The 18,164-nt window shown below is 44.9% G+C and overlaps 1 protein-coding gene across 2 annotated transcripts in view; it reads right to left on the reverse strand.

Moving 5' to 3' along the window:
• Positions 1 to 18,164, reverse strand: part of MITF (melanocyte inducing transcription factor) — a 295,608-nt gene that overhangs the window by 230,036 nt on the left and 47,408 nt on the right. The window lies entirely within an intron of this gene.

The raw sequence follows: 18,164 nt of genomic DNA on the forward strand, positions 1-18,164 counted from the left end.
ATGAAAGATGGCACTTAGCTCTTGGGGTGATTGCTGATTTAAATGAGATAATGCACACGGAAGGCACTTAACAACCCGAGTGCCTGGCACTCTGGAAGCAACAATAAATGCCAGTGACTGTTATTACATGGCTGTGCTGTGCTGCTGTTATTTCAGGACACAAATGCCCCAGGATGCTCCATGCACGGGGCCTGACCTCTGTCCTCACGAGGAAGGCCCAAGCCCTTGCAGGAAAACCTGAATTATACCCAGAGCTACATCTATCAGCCCAGCTCTGCAGCCACAGCTCCCCTGCCAATACAGAGTCTGCAAGGAAGAAACACAGCAAGGAGACAATCACTCTGTGCCATTAAAAAAAATCTAACTACAGCACTTTCACAAAAATAACAGACTAACTTACATTAACCAGTCAAACAAACAGAAGCCGAAGAGTTAGTTGCCAGGAGCTTACAATCCAGGTCAGCCTTCCACTCCAAAAAAAAAAAAAAAAAAATGTTGCCATCCAGTGAATTCCAACTTAGTACAATCCCAGGGGCGTCAAAGCAGAGCTGTATATGGCATTTTTTCTGGGACCTTTCAGATGTTGATCGCCAGGCCTTTCTTCCGCAGGACTGCTGGGTAAGTTCAAGGCGCCAACTTTTCATTTAGCAGGCACAGAGCGTGTCTTCCAACACCATAGTGCACAATATTCTATTGTGATTCATAGGGCTCTCACGGGCTAATTTTTTTAAGTAAGTCACCAGGCCTTTCTTTGTAGTCTGCTATCATCTAGAACAGCGGTTCTCAACCTCCCTAATGCCCCGACCCTTCAATACAGTTCCCCATGTGTGATGAACCCCCAACCATAAAATTATTTCGTTGCTACTTCATAACTGTAATTTTGCTACTGTTATGAATCAGGCGACCCCTGTGACAGGACCCACAGGTTGAGAACCGCTGATCTAGAAGCTCTACTAAAACTTGTCTACCATGGGTCACCCTGCTGGAATCTGAAACACTGGGGGCCTAGCTTTCATTTCCACAGCCATAGGGCAGCCAGCACAGTACAACAAACTGACAATCGGTAGAATCTGGTTTTTACCAGATGAGGATGCCATGCCTCAGTGAAGCTTTTTCACAAAGGAATTGCCCTACTAGGAAGAAGGGAAGGACTTGTCATTCTCGGGACCCTTTTAGTGAAAACGACATTATTTTTAACAAACCCTTTATAACCTCTCTCATTTTACAATTGCCTTATACATTTGGGAGATGCCGAACCCTTTGATGCTAAAACGCAAAGGGAATCTTATGAGTGATTTTAAAATCTCAGCCAAAACTCAGAATGACTTCTCGAAGCATCCAGAGGTGCCCTGTCCCCCCGTCTTGCAACCCCCAAAGCAGCATCTATAAACTTCAGAAATGCTTGCATTTGATTGCGGGGTTTATGAGGAGGAGGAGGGGTAGCAAGTTGCTGAGAAGCATCCATTCTAATACCCACCAGCCAAGAGCACCCTGGTCCCTCCTGAGAGAAGAACAAACGGCATGTTGTTCCTTCCTGGATATTCGCTATGGCGAACAGAGGGTAATTTTAAAACAACAACAACAATCCTCTTCCCCAGCGGCTCCTTTTATACCAGCCACAAAGGGAAAGATGGAACTGTGATATCAGGAACATGAACGAAAGCCTTTCATCAACCATGTAAAACGTAAGCTAATAGAGTAATCCCCAAAATAGTTCTAATACACGCTTGGAGGGGAGGGGGGGGAGACACCGGAAGGTAGGAAAGACGCAGCAAAGCAAAGTTCAGTTAAGGTGAAGCTTTATCCTCAAATTGGTATGCTCTTGCAGACCATGGTTCTTATACGATGGCATCTAAGAAACGTAAAGTGAGTAAATAAAAAAATGACCAAATCCACTACCATCAAGTGAATCCCTGCTCACTGGGACCCAAGCGGGCACAGTAGAGCTGCTCCCGACAGTAACAAGGCCTGTAAATCTTTACAGGTGGGGCAGTGGTGTCTGCAAACTGCCCACCTTGCAGGTAGCAGTCTAATGCTTAACCCACTACACCACTAGGGAATACTTCTTAGAATTCCTGGAATTATGAAAATAATCAATGAGGGGTGCAGGGACCCAAGAATTAATATTTCTAATGAGCTTCCCATTGATATTTTTAACATAGTATTCTATTTGTATCGGGATATAGATCACATATCATACAATGTAATCATTCACTCGCGTTAAGAAGGTGCTTTATACAATTGATGTATGTCTATGTATGGACTGTGATAGGAGTTGTATGAGCCCCTAATAAAATGTTTTAAAAAAAAGAGTTGTATGAGCCCCTAATAAAACAATATAAAAAATGAAAAAAAAGGTGTGTGCAATCAACACCACAATCGATTTCAGAACATTTCTTCCTGTACTCATTGTTAGCTCCCATTTCTCCCATCCTCCCTGCCAGGGCCCTAGGCAATTTTCAATCTACTTATTATCTCTGTAGATCTGCCTATCCTGGATTCTATATACAGACCATCACCTTGTGCTAAGCACAGTTTTCAGGCACACTGACTAAAATATATTGCAGAGAGGTTCAAATAAGCCTTTCTCAGAACCTTACAGGTAAGAACAATAAACTCATTGCTATCAAGTCCATTCCAACCCAAAGTGACCCACTACTGAATTTCCAAGACTATAAAGCTTTAAGGGAGCAGACGGCCTATCTTTTACCCAAGGAGAGGCTGGTGGGTTTGAACTGCCAACTCTGTGGTGAGCAAACCAACGCTTACCTCACAGTGCCACCAGAGCGAGATTCCCTAACATTCTACCACAGCCCCTGGGGAAAACCCTTGTTTAAGGAGAAAGAACCAATATTGTTGCCACACCTGGAAAGGTGACTGTCCAAATGCATGATCTAATTGGACTACCACTCTGATGAATTGTGGTTGCTGGCTGGGAACCAATGAACACAGTGAGAAGACCTCTTTCAGGGGATGGGGCCCCCTCCCTCTCACCTTACAGCACAGCACACCCACTGAGCACCAAGCCAGCTGAATCCAGCCCTCCGAGACCCTATGAGTGTCAGAGTAGAACTGTGTTCCACGGGGCTTTCAAAGATCGATTTTTCAGAAGCAGATCAATAAGTCTTTCTTCTGAGATGCCTCTGGGTGGACTAGAACCACCAATCTTTCAGTCAGGCAGCACAAACTCATTAACCATTTGTACCACCCAGGGACACCCTGATATAAAAGCAGTATAGATTTCATTGAAAGCAATGTTCTTTACCATTGGTGGGACATTCACTGCTGGCTTGAAGGACTGTTTTCATCTGGGGGGGGGGGGGGGCGACGAGGGGGAACAAGCTGATTTGCGTTCTCCTTTTATCTTGATCTTTAAAACACACAACCAGAACATGATCCCTCTCAGCAATAGCCATTTGCTAGAGTAAATCTCCTGGTTACAAACATCCAATTTTCAAGACCATTGAACCAACCCCTCTCAAAACAAACAAACAAATAAAAGCCCCACTGGCATCAAGTCAATGCCCAATCATAGTGACCCTAAAGGAGAAGGTCCAACTAAACCCTGTGAGTTTCTGAAACTATAACTCTTTACAGGAGGAGAAAGCCCATCTTTCTCTTAAAGAGAAGCTGGCGGTTTCAAACTGCTGACTTTGGAGTTAGCAGCTCAACAAGTTACCACTACACCACCAGGGCTCCTGAGCCAGTCCCTACTTGCAACCAGCTCTTGATCATGACCTCCTTCGCTTGGTGCACATGCAGCTTTTAAGTCACTGAAAAAGCTTCAAGCCTTTTCACTAAAACAAAGCTAAGGTACATAAGGCTCCTACGCAATTTTTCCAATTTACCCACAAATTCAATATCCAAGCGCACTTAGGAAATGATCTCATTCATAAGCGAGGGGCTACCTATATTTCAATGAGTCAGATTGAATACTGCTAGACTTACTGAAGTAGTAATGAAAATACTTATGAGGGAAACTCAAGATCTACGAAAGGCCTGGGGGTTAGTTTGAAAAGACTTAACGATCCTGAGACATAAACTAACTGCAGAATATTTAACCAAAGAATGGTCTAGAAATAAGAAAAGGCCTACAGGCACACAGACATTGAACGGTGAATATTGTCGGATGCGAAAGTCGCCTCAGATACACTGCACAGCCTATGGTACCCTGTTTGGGCTTAGAAATCAGACAGAATTGGGTCTGACTCAACAGACTGTCATTTAATTAGCATGTGCGACTTTGGCATGTCACGCAGCCTCACTTAACCTCAGTGGCTTCCTCTGTTAAATGGAAGAATAACAGTAACCACCTAATAGGGTTGTTATAAAGATAAAATTAGATATTTGCAAGCAGAGTTCTTGTCACATAATAAGCATTCAATAAGTGTTAGCTGTCATTAGAATATTATACAGGCCAGGCGCGTGGGTGTGATGGTGATTTGGCCTTGGCATCCACTGATGGGCAGAGATGATAAAAAAAATAAATGAAGAGCTTATGATGCTACAGGTCAGGGGTGTAAATCAGTAATTCAAACTCACACTATATATGTAATCAGCTCCATAAATACCTACGTTATTCATAGCAGACTCAGATTCTTGAAGCATGGGTTCTCCAGTTAGGCTGTGAAGGGCTCCGGGCCCATAGCTGTCATTCGTAGACTGAGTTCTGAACATGGCCCCTGAAGCTGTGTAGCCACATCCAGAACCTACCAACTGCCCATCGAGGTGACCCCAGCCCCCCTAGCCTGAGGAGCTGTGCTTATTTCTCTTCCAAATTCAGCTAGGTGTTCATCTGTTAGACAATCTCTTCTGATGCTTCAGAAACAAACTCAGAAGAGGAGGCATGTAAAAGAAGATGGCACGCTTTCACAAAGTTAAAGTGTGCTATGCCCTGGTGGTATAATGTTGAAGTCCAGGGCTAGAAGTTCAAAGTCACCCAGCAGCTCCTCAGGAGAAAGAGCGGGGACCTGTTCTTGTGAAGATGACATTCTAGAAAATGCTTCAGGACATTTTCACTCTGTCACATGCGGATCATGAGTCAAAATCAAACAGACTTCATCTAACAATATCTGCAGATGGAACTCTGTTTGGAAATAAAGATTTCTTTATTATATTAATTAGAACATACCCAAGTAGGGTGGGTCCTACGACTAACCACTTCTGAGTTATACAAAGAAGAGATTAGCTATAGAAATATCCACGCCCAGGAGAGGCCAGATGCCAGGTGAGAATCACCACGGAACCCCCAGGGCTGCGGACAAGGAAGGGAGCCATATCACTGAGGCGCTGCGTTGGCGTTTTAGCCTCCAAAACTGTAAGAAAATCTATCTCTGTTCCTGAAAGCCCCCACTTGGGATGTTTCTGACAGAGGAGACCAAGGAGATGAAAGCCCATGTCAGCGTTCACAGCATATGCTGTGTCACCGAAAGTCACCAAGGCTGGCAGGCTGGAAGCTCTGCCGGGCCACAGATGCTACAGCCGAATCTCACCCTGCTGCTTTTTAAACGCAAAGAGCCCACCTTTTCTTTGACTAAGCAGTTGCTCAGACACATTTGGGTGTCAGTCTATTCAAAATTTGATGAGAGGCCGTGACCCTCAATCATATTTTACTTCAGCCTTTTGTATACACTTAAGGCGTCTAGGCAAAGTTGGTCCTTCAATGTGTGGTATCCAGCTGGTTGGGTGCTCCGCTTCCGCTGTGTTGGCATCCTTAGTACTCTCTTACCACGGGAGCCCCATACTTTCCTTTGCTAAGGGACCGGCCAATGATGGAGCTGGCCAGCATGCGGCCTCTCGACATAAATGTGCGAGGAACACAAAGGTGTCACAGTAAAAGTCACTCTAACCCACCTACTCGGGGCTCATAAAGCTGGGGTTCCAATTTCACAGAATCTATATAAGGGCCTCTATTACAGAAGCATTCACAATCACAGGCCCCACATCAATACGCCGTTCACATAACTGGAAAGCACATACTCACCAAAAAGCAAAACAGACCTGTCCTGTCATTTCATACCTGGAGAGAGACGGGACCCTCCACTACCGTAAGGAATTCCAACCTTGGGAACTCGCGGGATCGTTCTCCCATGAGGAGCCCCGGCGTTTAAGATGGCAGGGTTCCACTCCAACGACTCCACCCGATACAAGTCAAGTACCTCTTTTGTTTGGGGTTAAAGTTTCTCTCTCTCGCTCTTTTTGCCTTCTATTTCCAGTACTGTGTCTTTATAAATTTGACCTTTACTTGTCATCGGGGTTGGAAACATTATGTGTCAACTTATAGATTCAGGGACATCAGCAAATTCCACATCATAACAGTGTATGTACCATTTATTATTAATGACAAGATGTACTAGGGGAAAAAATGACCAAATCCAGATGGTCCACAGTCAGGTTCCCCATACCTTGGATGGGTCAGATGTCAGGGGTGCCCTATCTACTCTGTTAGAAGAGCAGGAAATCAAACACTAAAAACGATGAGGCCTCCAAAAAATTCCAATGCATTTGACAATTAAATGTCTCCAGAATAACAGTTTGCAGTAAAACCTAGGCATCTTGCACTCCTATGATGTTTCTGAGAGGCACAGGGTAAGTACTCAAGAGAATTTGCCTTGTCTTTCTTCCTGACTTGTTTTTGGTAAACAGCATCACCAGTATCTGCACAGCTTGACCTCAGTTGCAGAGTCTCTACAACTAGATATCAACGAGCCAGGTCTCCCACGATGCAGGGCCTTGTGCGGTTGTCTGCCCTCTAACAAGAGGTAACAGGTGCACTGCAGTGCCAAATCTATACCAAGCATCCCAAGCCATAAGGAGACTACTGGCATTTACTTTATTCCCTCCAGGGACACTTGTGGGGAACTCTGAGTGTCGCTGTCAGACATCGATTGACCTTGCTTGACCGGCTACATGGAGAGGTCTGTAGAGGGCCTGACACTGAGAACACAGTCAGGTAAGTATGAGACTGACTGCTAACAGCAAGGTTGATAGTTCAAACCCACCAGCCCCTCCATATGAGAAAGCTGGGGTTATCTGATCTACTGTCCTATATATCATATATAGAGTCAACTATGACTTGGAATTACCTTAAAATAAGTAGGTTTGGGGTTTTAGTTGTCTCGGCGTCAAAGACAGGCCTCTAAATGCCTCTGGCCCTGGCCATCAGGTCACTGCTGCTATATGAGAGGCCCCAAGCAAGTTCAGCAGAACAGCCCCCTGAAGCCCAAGCAACCTCCCATCCAGCAGGTTACGGTGCCACATCACTAAGTTTGGGATGGTTTGTTGCACCGGCAAAGATGACTGCGATATGACTTCATTATATAAAAAGTGGAGGAAACCAACATGGATCTTACTCATATTGTTCATTTGTACTGTATAACATTTAAAAATTAGAGAACTCGTGTATAAATCTAGATTTCTGGCTTTTTGAGCAAGGTCAGATCACCCAGCAAGCACGTTACACACGGGTTTATTTGTTCATAATTAATAGCAAGAGTAACCCCATGCTTGCATTGTTTAATAAGTACTCCAGCCCTGTCAGCAATATAAATTTGAAAAGAGGCTGTAGTGTTTCAATGTAATTTACCACGATAGTTTCTAATATCCACGGCAATGGCTACACAGTGCTCGCAGACAAAATTTATGATTAAAAGGTGTACAGTAAGTAAGCTAACAAGTTTTTATACCAGTGAGAAATGCTCAGGGTTGAGCTGTTTATCAGGAAACATTGCTCTGTTTCAGGTCTTCTAACAAATGCCCAAAGAACATACCACTCTGCTCAGTCTGAAGGCATTTCAGCTCAAGCTCAGTGGGTCAGCAAACCCAGCTCCCTGACTAAGTGCCCAGAGGCACCCTACTCCAGTAAACCTAAGCCTGAAGGCACTCAGCTCTACTTCCGTGAGGCAGTGAATCCAACTTCCCCAATTAAGTGACCAAAGGCACTCCACTCTGCAAGCCAGCCTCCTGCATAAGAGTGCTCATCTTATCTTGCTCTGTGGGGCTCAAAGGCCATCTCTCTGTCCCTGTTCTGCTGCTGCATTCTGATGGTATCACTATCATCTGGCTCGGGGGTGGGGGTGGGGGGGTGGGGTGTCACTGCACAGGTCTCTTGTGTCTAGAGGTTTAGCTCCACTTCTGTTCTTGCTGGTCATGAGATCCCTCCTCTGCTTCTCTGAAGACTCGTTTTACAAACATCAGGATGGCATTGCAGAGAATCCTATTCATAATTACTCACAGGTGAATCCTATCAGTATCCCACCCCTCGCCACCCCAGCTTCTTCCCAGGCTCATGCAGGGAAAGGCCGTCTCGGGAGAGTTGAGACTTCGTCTAGAAGAGCCACATTAAATTATCCCCTGCCCCTGCAGAGACTGCTTTTGCAGGAAGATGTGGTGTAGTTGAGAGAGAGAGACGGAGGACAGGCATACCTAAAATCAGAATCTTGGACGTAGTGAAATATTGCCTACAGACTAATAAGTAAGCACAAGTAAGCCTGTGCTTGCCTTGCTTCCTGGGCAAATCTATACTACTCCTTAGGAACCTAATAGCAGCCACAGTGGCCTTTCACTCACACATGGAAACACAAAGCAACAGGCAAACCCTCCTGGAGACTGGCTACTGTCTGGTCCAATCTGAGGCAGCATCCACGTAGCCCATCCCTCCTCAGCTACCTTGCCTGCTCTCTGTTAGCCCTGCTCAATGTCTTCATCATTCCTGTAGCGCTCAGCAAACCACGGAGCACAAACAACCGGCCTCCACACCGCCTTCCTGAGCTGCTACACAAAACATCAACTGCCCGTGCCGCAGTGTTGCCAAACCCAGCCGTGACTCCCTCAGACAGGCTCTCCTTCCAAACCCTGCCACCACTGTCTTCATACACCGTCTCCTAGATTACTGCAAGGGGCTCTCCAGAGAGGCCCCAGCCCCATCATTCCTTCCTCCAATCCATCGTTCCTACATGAAGCCCACGCCTGTTCCCATCATGGAATCCTCTCCAGAACTTTTGGCTGATTTCTTGGTTGGAATATTAGACTAAATGCCACCCTGGGGGAAGCTGTGGGAAGGATATGCATAATCTCCCAGTGTTATTTCTTCCGTTGTTCTCTTTATTTTCAATTAATAGAGTTTACTTTTAGAGGCATTGTAAACTTACAGAGAAATGGGACAAAATGTTCAAAATCCCTTCTTGCCCCTTCCCCTCCGCAGCTCTCTCCCATTGGCAATGTGTCCATGCCTGTGTCCACACGATTTAACGGGAACCAACAATCACCCCAAATTAAAAGTTGATGTGTTTTGTTTTGTAATCCTGGAGCTTTTACAGGTACTCCTTTTTCCAGTGAACTCCACACCTATCGAAAAGCACACGGTTGTATACATGTATATGACATGCTATTGAACCACACAAAAAAGAAGGAAGTGGTGGCAATACATGCATGCTACCGTGTGGGTGAGCCTCGAATACTTCAGGCCAAGTTAAAGAAGCAAGACACAAACGGCGGCGACACATGGTGTGATTTTCATTTGTGTGAACCATTTTAGGTCATTTGTGTAAAATTATAAAATGTGCCATTTCCATGAATTAGAAAACATAGAGATCCATAAGATCCATTAGCTCCATAAAGTCAGAACACAAAGCAGAGGTTGCCAGGGATAGAGGGACAGAGGAAAAACAATGGAGAACAACTGGCGAATGGCCTAGGGTTTTGTGAACAGACTAAATGCCAATGCTGTGCCCTCTTTAGACTGGTTAGTTATATGCTGGGTGCATTTCACACTCACTAGAAAAAAAATTGATGAGTATCTATCATGTTTGATAGTCTTCAGTGACACCCCACCCCGTGTTAGTTCTCTAGCACTGTTATTACAGAAAGACCACACATGCGTGACTTCAGCCAACGGAAAGGTGCTTGCTCACAGTTAGGAGGCTCTGGTCCAATTCCAGGTGCCATGTGTAGGGAAGGATTCCTCTCCCTCTTGGCTCTGTCACAAGGCCCTTGTCACTCCTGAGCCTCTGCTCCTGCTCAGCTCCTAACTGGCTTGTTCAAATTCTTCCATATCTCAAAACAGATTAACTAAAGATACAGGAGACAGATACTGACCTGCCTTGTTAGCATGCCAAAGACACCCAGTTGGGGGAGGAGGCAATAAATCCATAGCATTCCTCATAGCCTAAAAAAGGAAATCGCAGACACTGAAGACCCTGCCAATTTTTTCTTTCATTGGAAACAATAAATCCCTAAAACGCTCAAACACAACATGCACCCCAGAGTTTGCTTTAGCCGAAAGCCATCCTCAATCATTCTGCACACTCTCTGCATTTGAAAACATTCTAGAACCCTCTCTTACACAGTCTTCTTTAGAGAGATGGATTCCCCAGCAGAAATTAATCCAGCCCTAACCGTGGTAGTTCAGTGGTAAAACTGCCTTCCACGTAAGAGACCAAGGTGCACTTCCCAGCCAAAGCACCTGTGCGGTCACCATCATCGATCAGTCATGGTCTGCATGTTGTTATGATACTGAACAAGTTTCAGCAGAACTTCCAGAGTAAGGTAAATTCAGAAGAAAGGCCTGGCCATCTGCTTCCAAAATGCAGTCCATAAAAACCTGGTGGATCACAACCGTCCACGCTGAATAGATCATAGGGATGACACGGGACTGGGCACTGCTTCATTCTATTTGCTCCCACAGGGTTCTCCAGTGTGCCACGGCAGCCTTACTTCAGCAGCACTTCTGAATAGGCACCCAGTAGGGTAAGCACTCAGCTGCTCACTTAGAAGCGGGCAATTTGAGCCCATGGGTGAGCGGCTCTGAGGGAGAAAGATGTGGCAGCCGGCTTCTGCGATTCCAAACCCAAACCCGCTGCTCTCTGCTCAATTCTGACTCCGGGTTACTCCATCGGACAGCGCAGAAGTGTCCCTGTGTGTTCTGGAGACTGTAAATCTGGACCAGAGTAGAAAGCATCAGCTTGCAGTCCTGGAAACCCTCTGGGCAAGTGTAAGACTTAAGACTTTACAGCAGTGAGTTTGGTTTAGTTTGAGTACGTAATAGGGCGTAGGGTGCAAACAGTTACAAAATACACTACTTAATGAAAGGTGGATAGTGTTAGCCCACCCTGAGGAGCTTCAGAAGACGGGTCTAGTGGATTCTCCAGAAAGGTCCCAGCAGGTCTAATCTGCACAGCTACGCTTCTGTGAGGCGGAATCAACTCCGTGGCCAAAAATCTCCCCTGCTTTCATCCCAATATGAGAAGCCCTGGTGTCATAGTAAGCTACACTTTGGGCTGCTAACCTCAAGGTCACAGTTCAAAATCACCATTCGCTCCCTGGGAGAAAGAAGAGGCTTTCTATTCCCATAAGTTACCTTCTCTAGCAGATGGACATTGGGCCTCCACTCAAGTACTCCCTCAATGAAAGAATACTTTGTTTTATCAACTGGCATTCCATGATGCGCACCTTCCTGACACTATTGCTGAGGACAAAGCAGGTGAACAAGCAAATGTGGTGAAGAAAGCTGATGGTGCCCAGCTATCAAAAGATATAGTATCTGGGGTCTTAAAGGCTTGAGGGTAAACAAGCGGCCATCTAGCTGAGAAGCAACAAAGCCCACATGGAAGAAGCACACCAGCCTGTGTGATCACGAGGTGCCAAAGGGATCAGTTGTCAGGCATCAAAGAACAAAAACTCATATCATTGTAAATGAGGGGGAGTACAGGATGGAGACCCAAACCCCATCTGTAGGCAATAGGACATCCCCTTACGGAAGGGTCTCGGGGAGGAGAAGAGCCAGTCAGGATGCAGGGTAGCAACAATGAAACATAGATCTTTCCTCTAGTTCCTAAATGCTTCCAGCCCGCCCGCCCGCCCCCCACTATCATGATCCGAATTCTACCTTACAAACCTGGCTAGATACTGGTACAGATGGGAACTGGAAACACAGGGAATCCAGGGAGGATGATCCCTCAGGACCAGTGGTGAGAGTGGCCTTACCGGGAGGGTGGAGGGAGGTTGGGGTGGAAAGGGGGAATCTATTTCAAGGATCTACATATAACCTCCTCCCTGGGGGACGGACAACAGAAAAGTGAGTGAAGGGAGATGTCGGATAGTGCAAGATATGACAAAATAATACTTTATAAATTATCTAGGATTCATGAGGGAGGTGAGGGCAGGGAGGGAGGGGAAAAATGAGGAGGTGATGCCAGGGGCTTCAGTGGAGAGCAAATGTTTTTAGAATGATGAGGGCAATGAATGTACAAATGTGCTTTACACAATTGATGTATGTATGGATGTGATAAGAGTTGTATGAGTCCCTAATAAAATGTAAAAGAAGAAAAGAGAAAAAAAAATATTAAAAATGTGCTTGGCACAATGGATGCAAAAAAAAAAAAAAAAGAAGGGAGGAGCATGGAGGAAGGGGAAAAATGAGGAGTTGACACCAAGGACTCAAGTTGAAAGCAAATGCTTTGAGAATGATGATGGTAACAAATGTACAAATGTGCTTGACACAATGGATATATATCTGGATTGTGATAAGAGTTTTATGAGCCGCCAATAAAATTATTTTTAAAAGATAAATACATAAATAAACAAAGAAACAAAAAGAAAGTAAATGTCTATAAAAGAATGAGGGCAACGTATGTACAAACATGCCTGACTCAATTGATGTATGGATTGTGATAAGAGTTGTACGAGCCCCCGATAAAATGACTTTCTTTTTAATTTAAAAAAAAAAAAGGTTACCTTCTCAGAAACCCACAGGGCAGTTCCACCCTGCCCTATAGGGTCGCTGAGTTGGAGGCAACTCGATGGCAGTGATACTGGCTTGCTGGCTGTTGTTTTGAATTGTTTGGGCTTGATTCTCATCTCAGTTTCAGAGAATAAAACCACTCTTAGAGGTTAATCAACATTCCCAAGATTACACAAATAGAAATGGCAAGGTTCAAATCCTTCTTCCTGAAATCTTTCCTCCTGCTGTTATTCCATAGGGACTGAATGGCATTTAACATCAGAGTCAGCGGTCGGTGTAAGATATAAAGATAATTATAATTTATAATTTATCCATCCAAAAGTTACAGGGTCTGGGAGGAAAAAAAGAAGAGCTGATACTAGGGGTTTAATAGAAAGTAAATGTCTAGTAAGAATGATGGCAACATATGTACAAATATGCTTGATGCAACTGCTGTATGCATTGTCATGAGTTGTAAGAGCCCCCAATAAAATGATCTTTTAACAATAAAAAAGAGAACTGCTGTAATCTGAAGCAGGCATCAACAGATTACTGCGCATATTAAGTAGAATGACTGTCTTGGATTAAGTTGTAGTAGAGGACAAATATTTGCATCTCCAAGTCCCTGAATAATGCTGCCTTCAAAAAGAGCACACAAGCGTTCCCCCTCCCTAGTTTTCCACGCAGAATAAATAAACCCCGGGACACAGACTGAAAAGTGGGAGCAGAGGGTACAACATTCTCCACCTTGCCTTCACTATTTTCACTTGCACTTCAGTTGGTGAACACCAAATGGAATTTTCCACTTTGCTGTAAACTCAATGAGGTCCATGGAGGGTTTGCAGAAATGGAAGACTTGGAATAAATTTGAGGGGGGAAATGGTATTTGCAAGTTGCCATCATTAATCAGAGAGGCTTTTAAAAAGGGATGTATTTACTATAAGCATATACTGGGGGGCACAGCTATACTATCCAGAATATTAAAGAGGGATGGTAGCATAGTGAGTTGCAAATGTTTGGTTGCTAACACCAAATCAGCAGTTCGAAACCACCAGCTGCTCCACAGGAAAATGGCAAGACTTCCTTCTTCTGTATAGTTTCACAGTCTTAAAAAAAACTACAGGGGGAATTCTACCCTGTACTATTGCGCCGTTATGAGTCAGAATTGACTCGATTGATGTGTTAGCTGGGATTTCATATATACATCATATCATTCCATATTTCAATTATGTCGAGTAGAATTGTATAATTGTTACCTCAGTTTCCAAACATTATTTTTCTCTATAGGCTCCTTGATATCATCTCCCTTTTACCTGACCACCACTATACGACCCTACCCCCTTCTTCTACTTGCTGTCCCAATAGGTTCATCAATCCACAGTTTCATGTACAAAACACAGACAACCATAGAACACAACTTTAAGAGGGTTACCTCCATTAAAATACACCTCTGAGATACACTCTAATATGAACAAGCAAAAACCAAACAAAAAAATATCAATTCATAGTGACATATGTTTAGAGAAAATTAACAAAAAACAGTCAAAGTTTAAACACAATGCAGAATCTATATGCTATTAAGACTATAGGTTGGGGCTCTCCACCGAGTTGAGACAAAAGGTATCTAGTGAAATTTCTCATCCGTGTGATTAAACTCCTCTCCATCTCCCTACTTCTCCTTCCCAGATTTAAAAGAAACTGAGATAATCACTACTAGTATGCTTTATCCTCACTGACTACCCTGTTATCCAACCTTTGGCATTTACAACAATAGTAGAGCATCTAGCTGCATCATCGAAAGCCAGCTAAGGACCCATGTTTTTAGGTGCGTGTCTCCCTCCTGAGCTCCTTGCCTCCTACCATGCCACCACCATTCCCAGGCCAGGGGAGCTGCAGTTTTAGGTTGAGCACCTCCAAGAAGGTGGCAGAGCGGTGCAGAGAAGATGCTGGGTAGTCACTTCACACAGCCCCTGAGATCTGCCATCTGCACACTTATGGATGCTAAGGCCAACTAACTACGGTCCTAGGGGGGTGAAAGCAAGAACTCTGCATGGGTTAGCATGAGCCAGGTCTACTCCTACCTGCAAGCCCGGATCCCAGCACACCTCCGACAGCAGCTTGAAATGCCACAAGCCAGCCTGTCCCAGGAGTCCTTTCACAGTGCAGAGACCTGAAAGCAGCAGCGGGCAGCGACAAGAGCTGCCCAAAGGACTCCGGGAGCCAGAAGACCGTTTGGTCACTGAAGTTTCACATAAGGCCAATTTCAGCATAACGACCTGGTCACTGACCCATTGCCATGCAATAAGTGAAGAGCGACTGTCCACACTGAACTCAAATCTTACTGCTGCCGCTGCTTCTGTGCTTGGTTGCCATCAAATAGCTCCCAAAGCATGGTGTCCAGGTATATGGAGTAGAATTAAGGTGGTGACCACTCTGACTCACTGCCATGGAGTCCAATCTGACTCAGAGTGACCCTGTAGGACAGGTTCGGAGACTTACTCGTTATGAGTCGAAAGTCCTGTCTTTCTTCTACAAGGGGCTGGTGGTTTCAAACTGCTGACCTTGTGGTTAGCAGGGTTGCTCTGAGTCTACATCAACTCAATGGCAGTGAGTGTGGTTTTGCGGAGCTTTCCTATGTGTCTCTCTAGATGGATTCGAAGCACCAACCATGTGGTTAATGGTCGGGTGCTTAGCCATTTGCTAAGTCACTCAGGAACTGCCCAATCTTACTAAACAATCATAATTTGCTGAGTACCACAAGGTGCCCAGCTCAGGGCTGTCATGGAGCAGGGCCCTGTTTGATGATGGACATGGGGTTTCTGAGAAAGCTGTGCTCTCCTGCTACAGGTGTCAGCCTCCCTGCACTGCCCTCGAGGAACACATGTCATATCTGGGAGACCGTCATTTTGCAACTGCAAGGTGACAAACATCAGGAAAGAGCTAAGACAACTTGCTGAGACACTGGATTTGATATCATAACAACAGCAGCGATCACCTCTGGGCTTGTTATGTGAAACAAATAAATCCTATTGCTTATGATATTGCTAATTGGTTACTCAGTTTCATACATGAACAGGCAAAGCTAATGAATACACTATTCTGCCCTCTTACAGTACCTGCCCTAAAACTCTGAAGTGACAGCTATTCCAAGCGACCTCCCCCTACACACACACACACACACACACACACACAAAGAAGAAGAAGAAGAAGAGCTGCCCTCCTCAACCTGTTTGCCCCAGATGACTCTACCCCTATAAACAGCATCATCCTTCTCCCCACCTGCCCAGGTGAGAAATCCAAAAGCTATTCTTGCCTCCATATTCTTCCTCGTCATTTCGTCTACCCAATCACGTGGGACCCAACCAATCACAACCACAAAATCACTGCCATGGACTGCCATGGACTAAGTTCCAACTCACAGCAACTCTCTAGGGCAGAGTAAGGAGCCCTGGGAGCACATTAGTTGGACCACTAACCAAGAGTGCAGTAGTTCAGAACCACCAGCCATACCTTAGGAGAAAGATGAAACGTTCCACTCCCTTGAAGAATGACAGTGTCAGAAACTCACAGGGGCAGTTCTGCCCTACCCTATAGGGCAGCGGTGCTCAACCTGTGGGTCGCGACCCCTTTGACAGTGATCGCCCATTCATAAAAGTAGCAAAGTTACAGGTATGAAGTAGCAATGAAAATAATTTTATGGTTGGGGGTCACCACAACATGAAGAACTGTATTAAAGGGTCACGGCATTAAGGGATCAGTTATCAGGCATCAAAGAACAAAAAATCATGTCATTGTGGGCTCACCTTCCTGATACGATCGCTGAAGACAAATGGATGCAAAAGCAAATGAGGTGAAGAAAGCTGATGGTGCCAGGCTATCAAAAGATATAGCATCTGGGGTCTTAAAGGCTTGAAGGTAAACAAGAGGCCATCTAGCTGAGAAGCAACAAAGTCCACATGGAAGAAACACACCAGCCTGTATCATCACGAGTTGTTGAAGAGATGAGATATCAAGCATCAAAAAACAAAAATTTGTATCATTGTGAATGAGGGGGTGTGTGGGGTGGGGACCCAAAGCCCATCTGTAGGCCACTGGACATCCCCTTTTGGAAGAGTTGTGGGGAGGAGATGAGCCAGTCAGGGTGCAGTGTAGCAACGATGAAACATACAACTTCCCTCTACTTCCTAAATGCTTCCTCCCCACCCACTATCATGATCCCAATTCTACTTATAAATCTGGCTAGACCAGAGCATGTACACTGGTACAGATAGGAACTGGAAATACAGAGAATCCAGGAAGCATGATCCTTTCAGGACCAGTGGTGAGAGTGGCAGTACCGGGAAGGTGAAGGGAGAGTGGGGTAGAGTGGGGAAACCGATTATAAGGATCTACATATAACCTCCTCCCTGTGGAAAGGACAACAATAAAGTGGGTGAAGGGAGACATGGGACAGTGTAAGACATGACAAAATAATAATTTATAAATTATCAAGGGTTCATGAGGGAGGGGAGAGCAGGGAGGGAAAGGGAAAAATGAGGAGCTGATGCCAGGAGCTTACGTGGAGAGCAAATGTTTTGAGAATGATGAGGGTAACGAATGTACAAATGTGCTTTATACAACTGATGTATGTATAAATTGTGATAAGAGTTGTATGAGCCCTCCATGAAATGATCAGAAAAGAAAAAAAAACCCAAAAATAAAAAAAGGTTGCGGCATTAGGAAGGTTGAGAACCACTGCTGTAAGGTCACCATGAGTCAGAATTAACTCAGTAGTGTGATTTGAGGTTGTTGGGTTTTTTTTTTTCCTTTTTATTTTTTTAGGACACAATAGAAATGCTCATGGGGCTTACAATGCTGTCGACCTTTGTAGGAGCACACTATTACACAGCTTTCAAACGGGTAGATTCAAACTGCTAAACTTTTGGTCGGAAAATGAGTACTTTAACAGCTGCACCACCAAGGATCCTTTTTACCTCTTCAGTATCTTCCAATTATACCCCTTCTTTCCATCTCCATAACCACGCTGAAATTCCAAGTTGGCATCATCTCTTCCCTGTATTGTTCCTTATGGGGTTTTGTAATCACTCCAGGCAGTTCATTCTCTATCACACCACCATAATGATCTTTCAAAAACACAAATAGAGCCATGTGTGGTCATTATATAATCTATTGTCGATTTGAGACTTAAGAGTGAAGGAGTTGAGTTTAGCCTGTCTCTCGGTCGCAGCTTGATGACCTCATTTGAAGGCCCTAAGGTGATAAATAGCTCACTGGAGGTGGGACACACACACTCCCTGCCAGACATTCCTGTTGAGAAGACACATGGAGCCACACTAGAGGCCTGTAGTTCAAGGAGCTACGTGGAACCCTTGCAAGTGCTGACATGCTTCCACTGCCACTGGATCCATACGACTCTCCACCCACTGACCTGTGATCTTCCTGCATT

This window comes from Tenrec ecaudatus, chromosome 5 (assembly GCF_050624435.1).
Source record: "Tenrec ecaudatus isolate mTenEca1 chromosome 5, mTenEca1.hap1, whole genome shotgun sequence".
Classification (NCBI taxonomy): domain Eukaryota; kingdom Metazoa; phylum Chordata; class Mammalia; order Afrosoricida; family Tenrecidae; genus Tenrec; species Tenrec ecaudatus.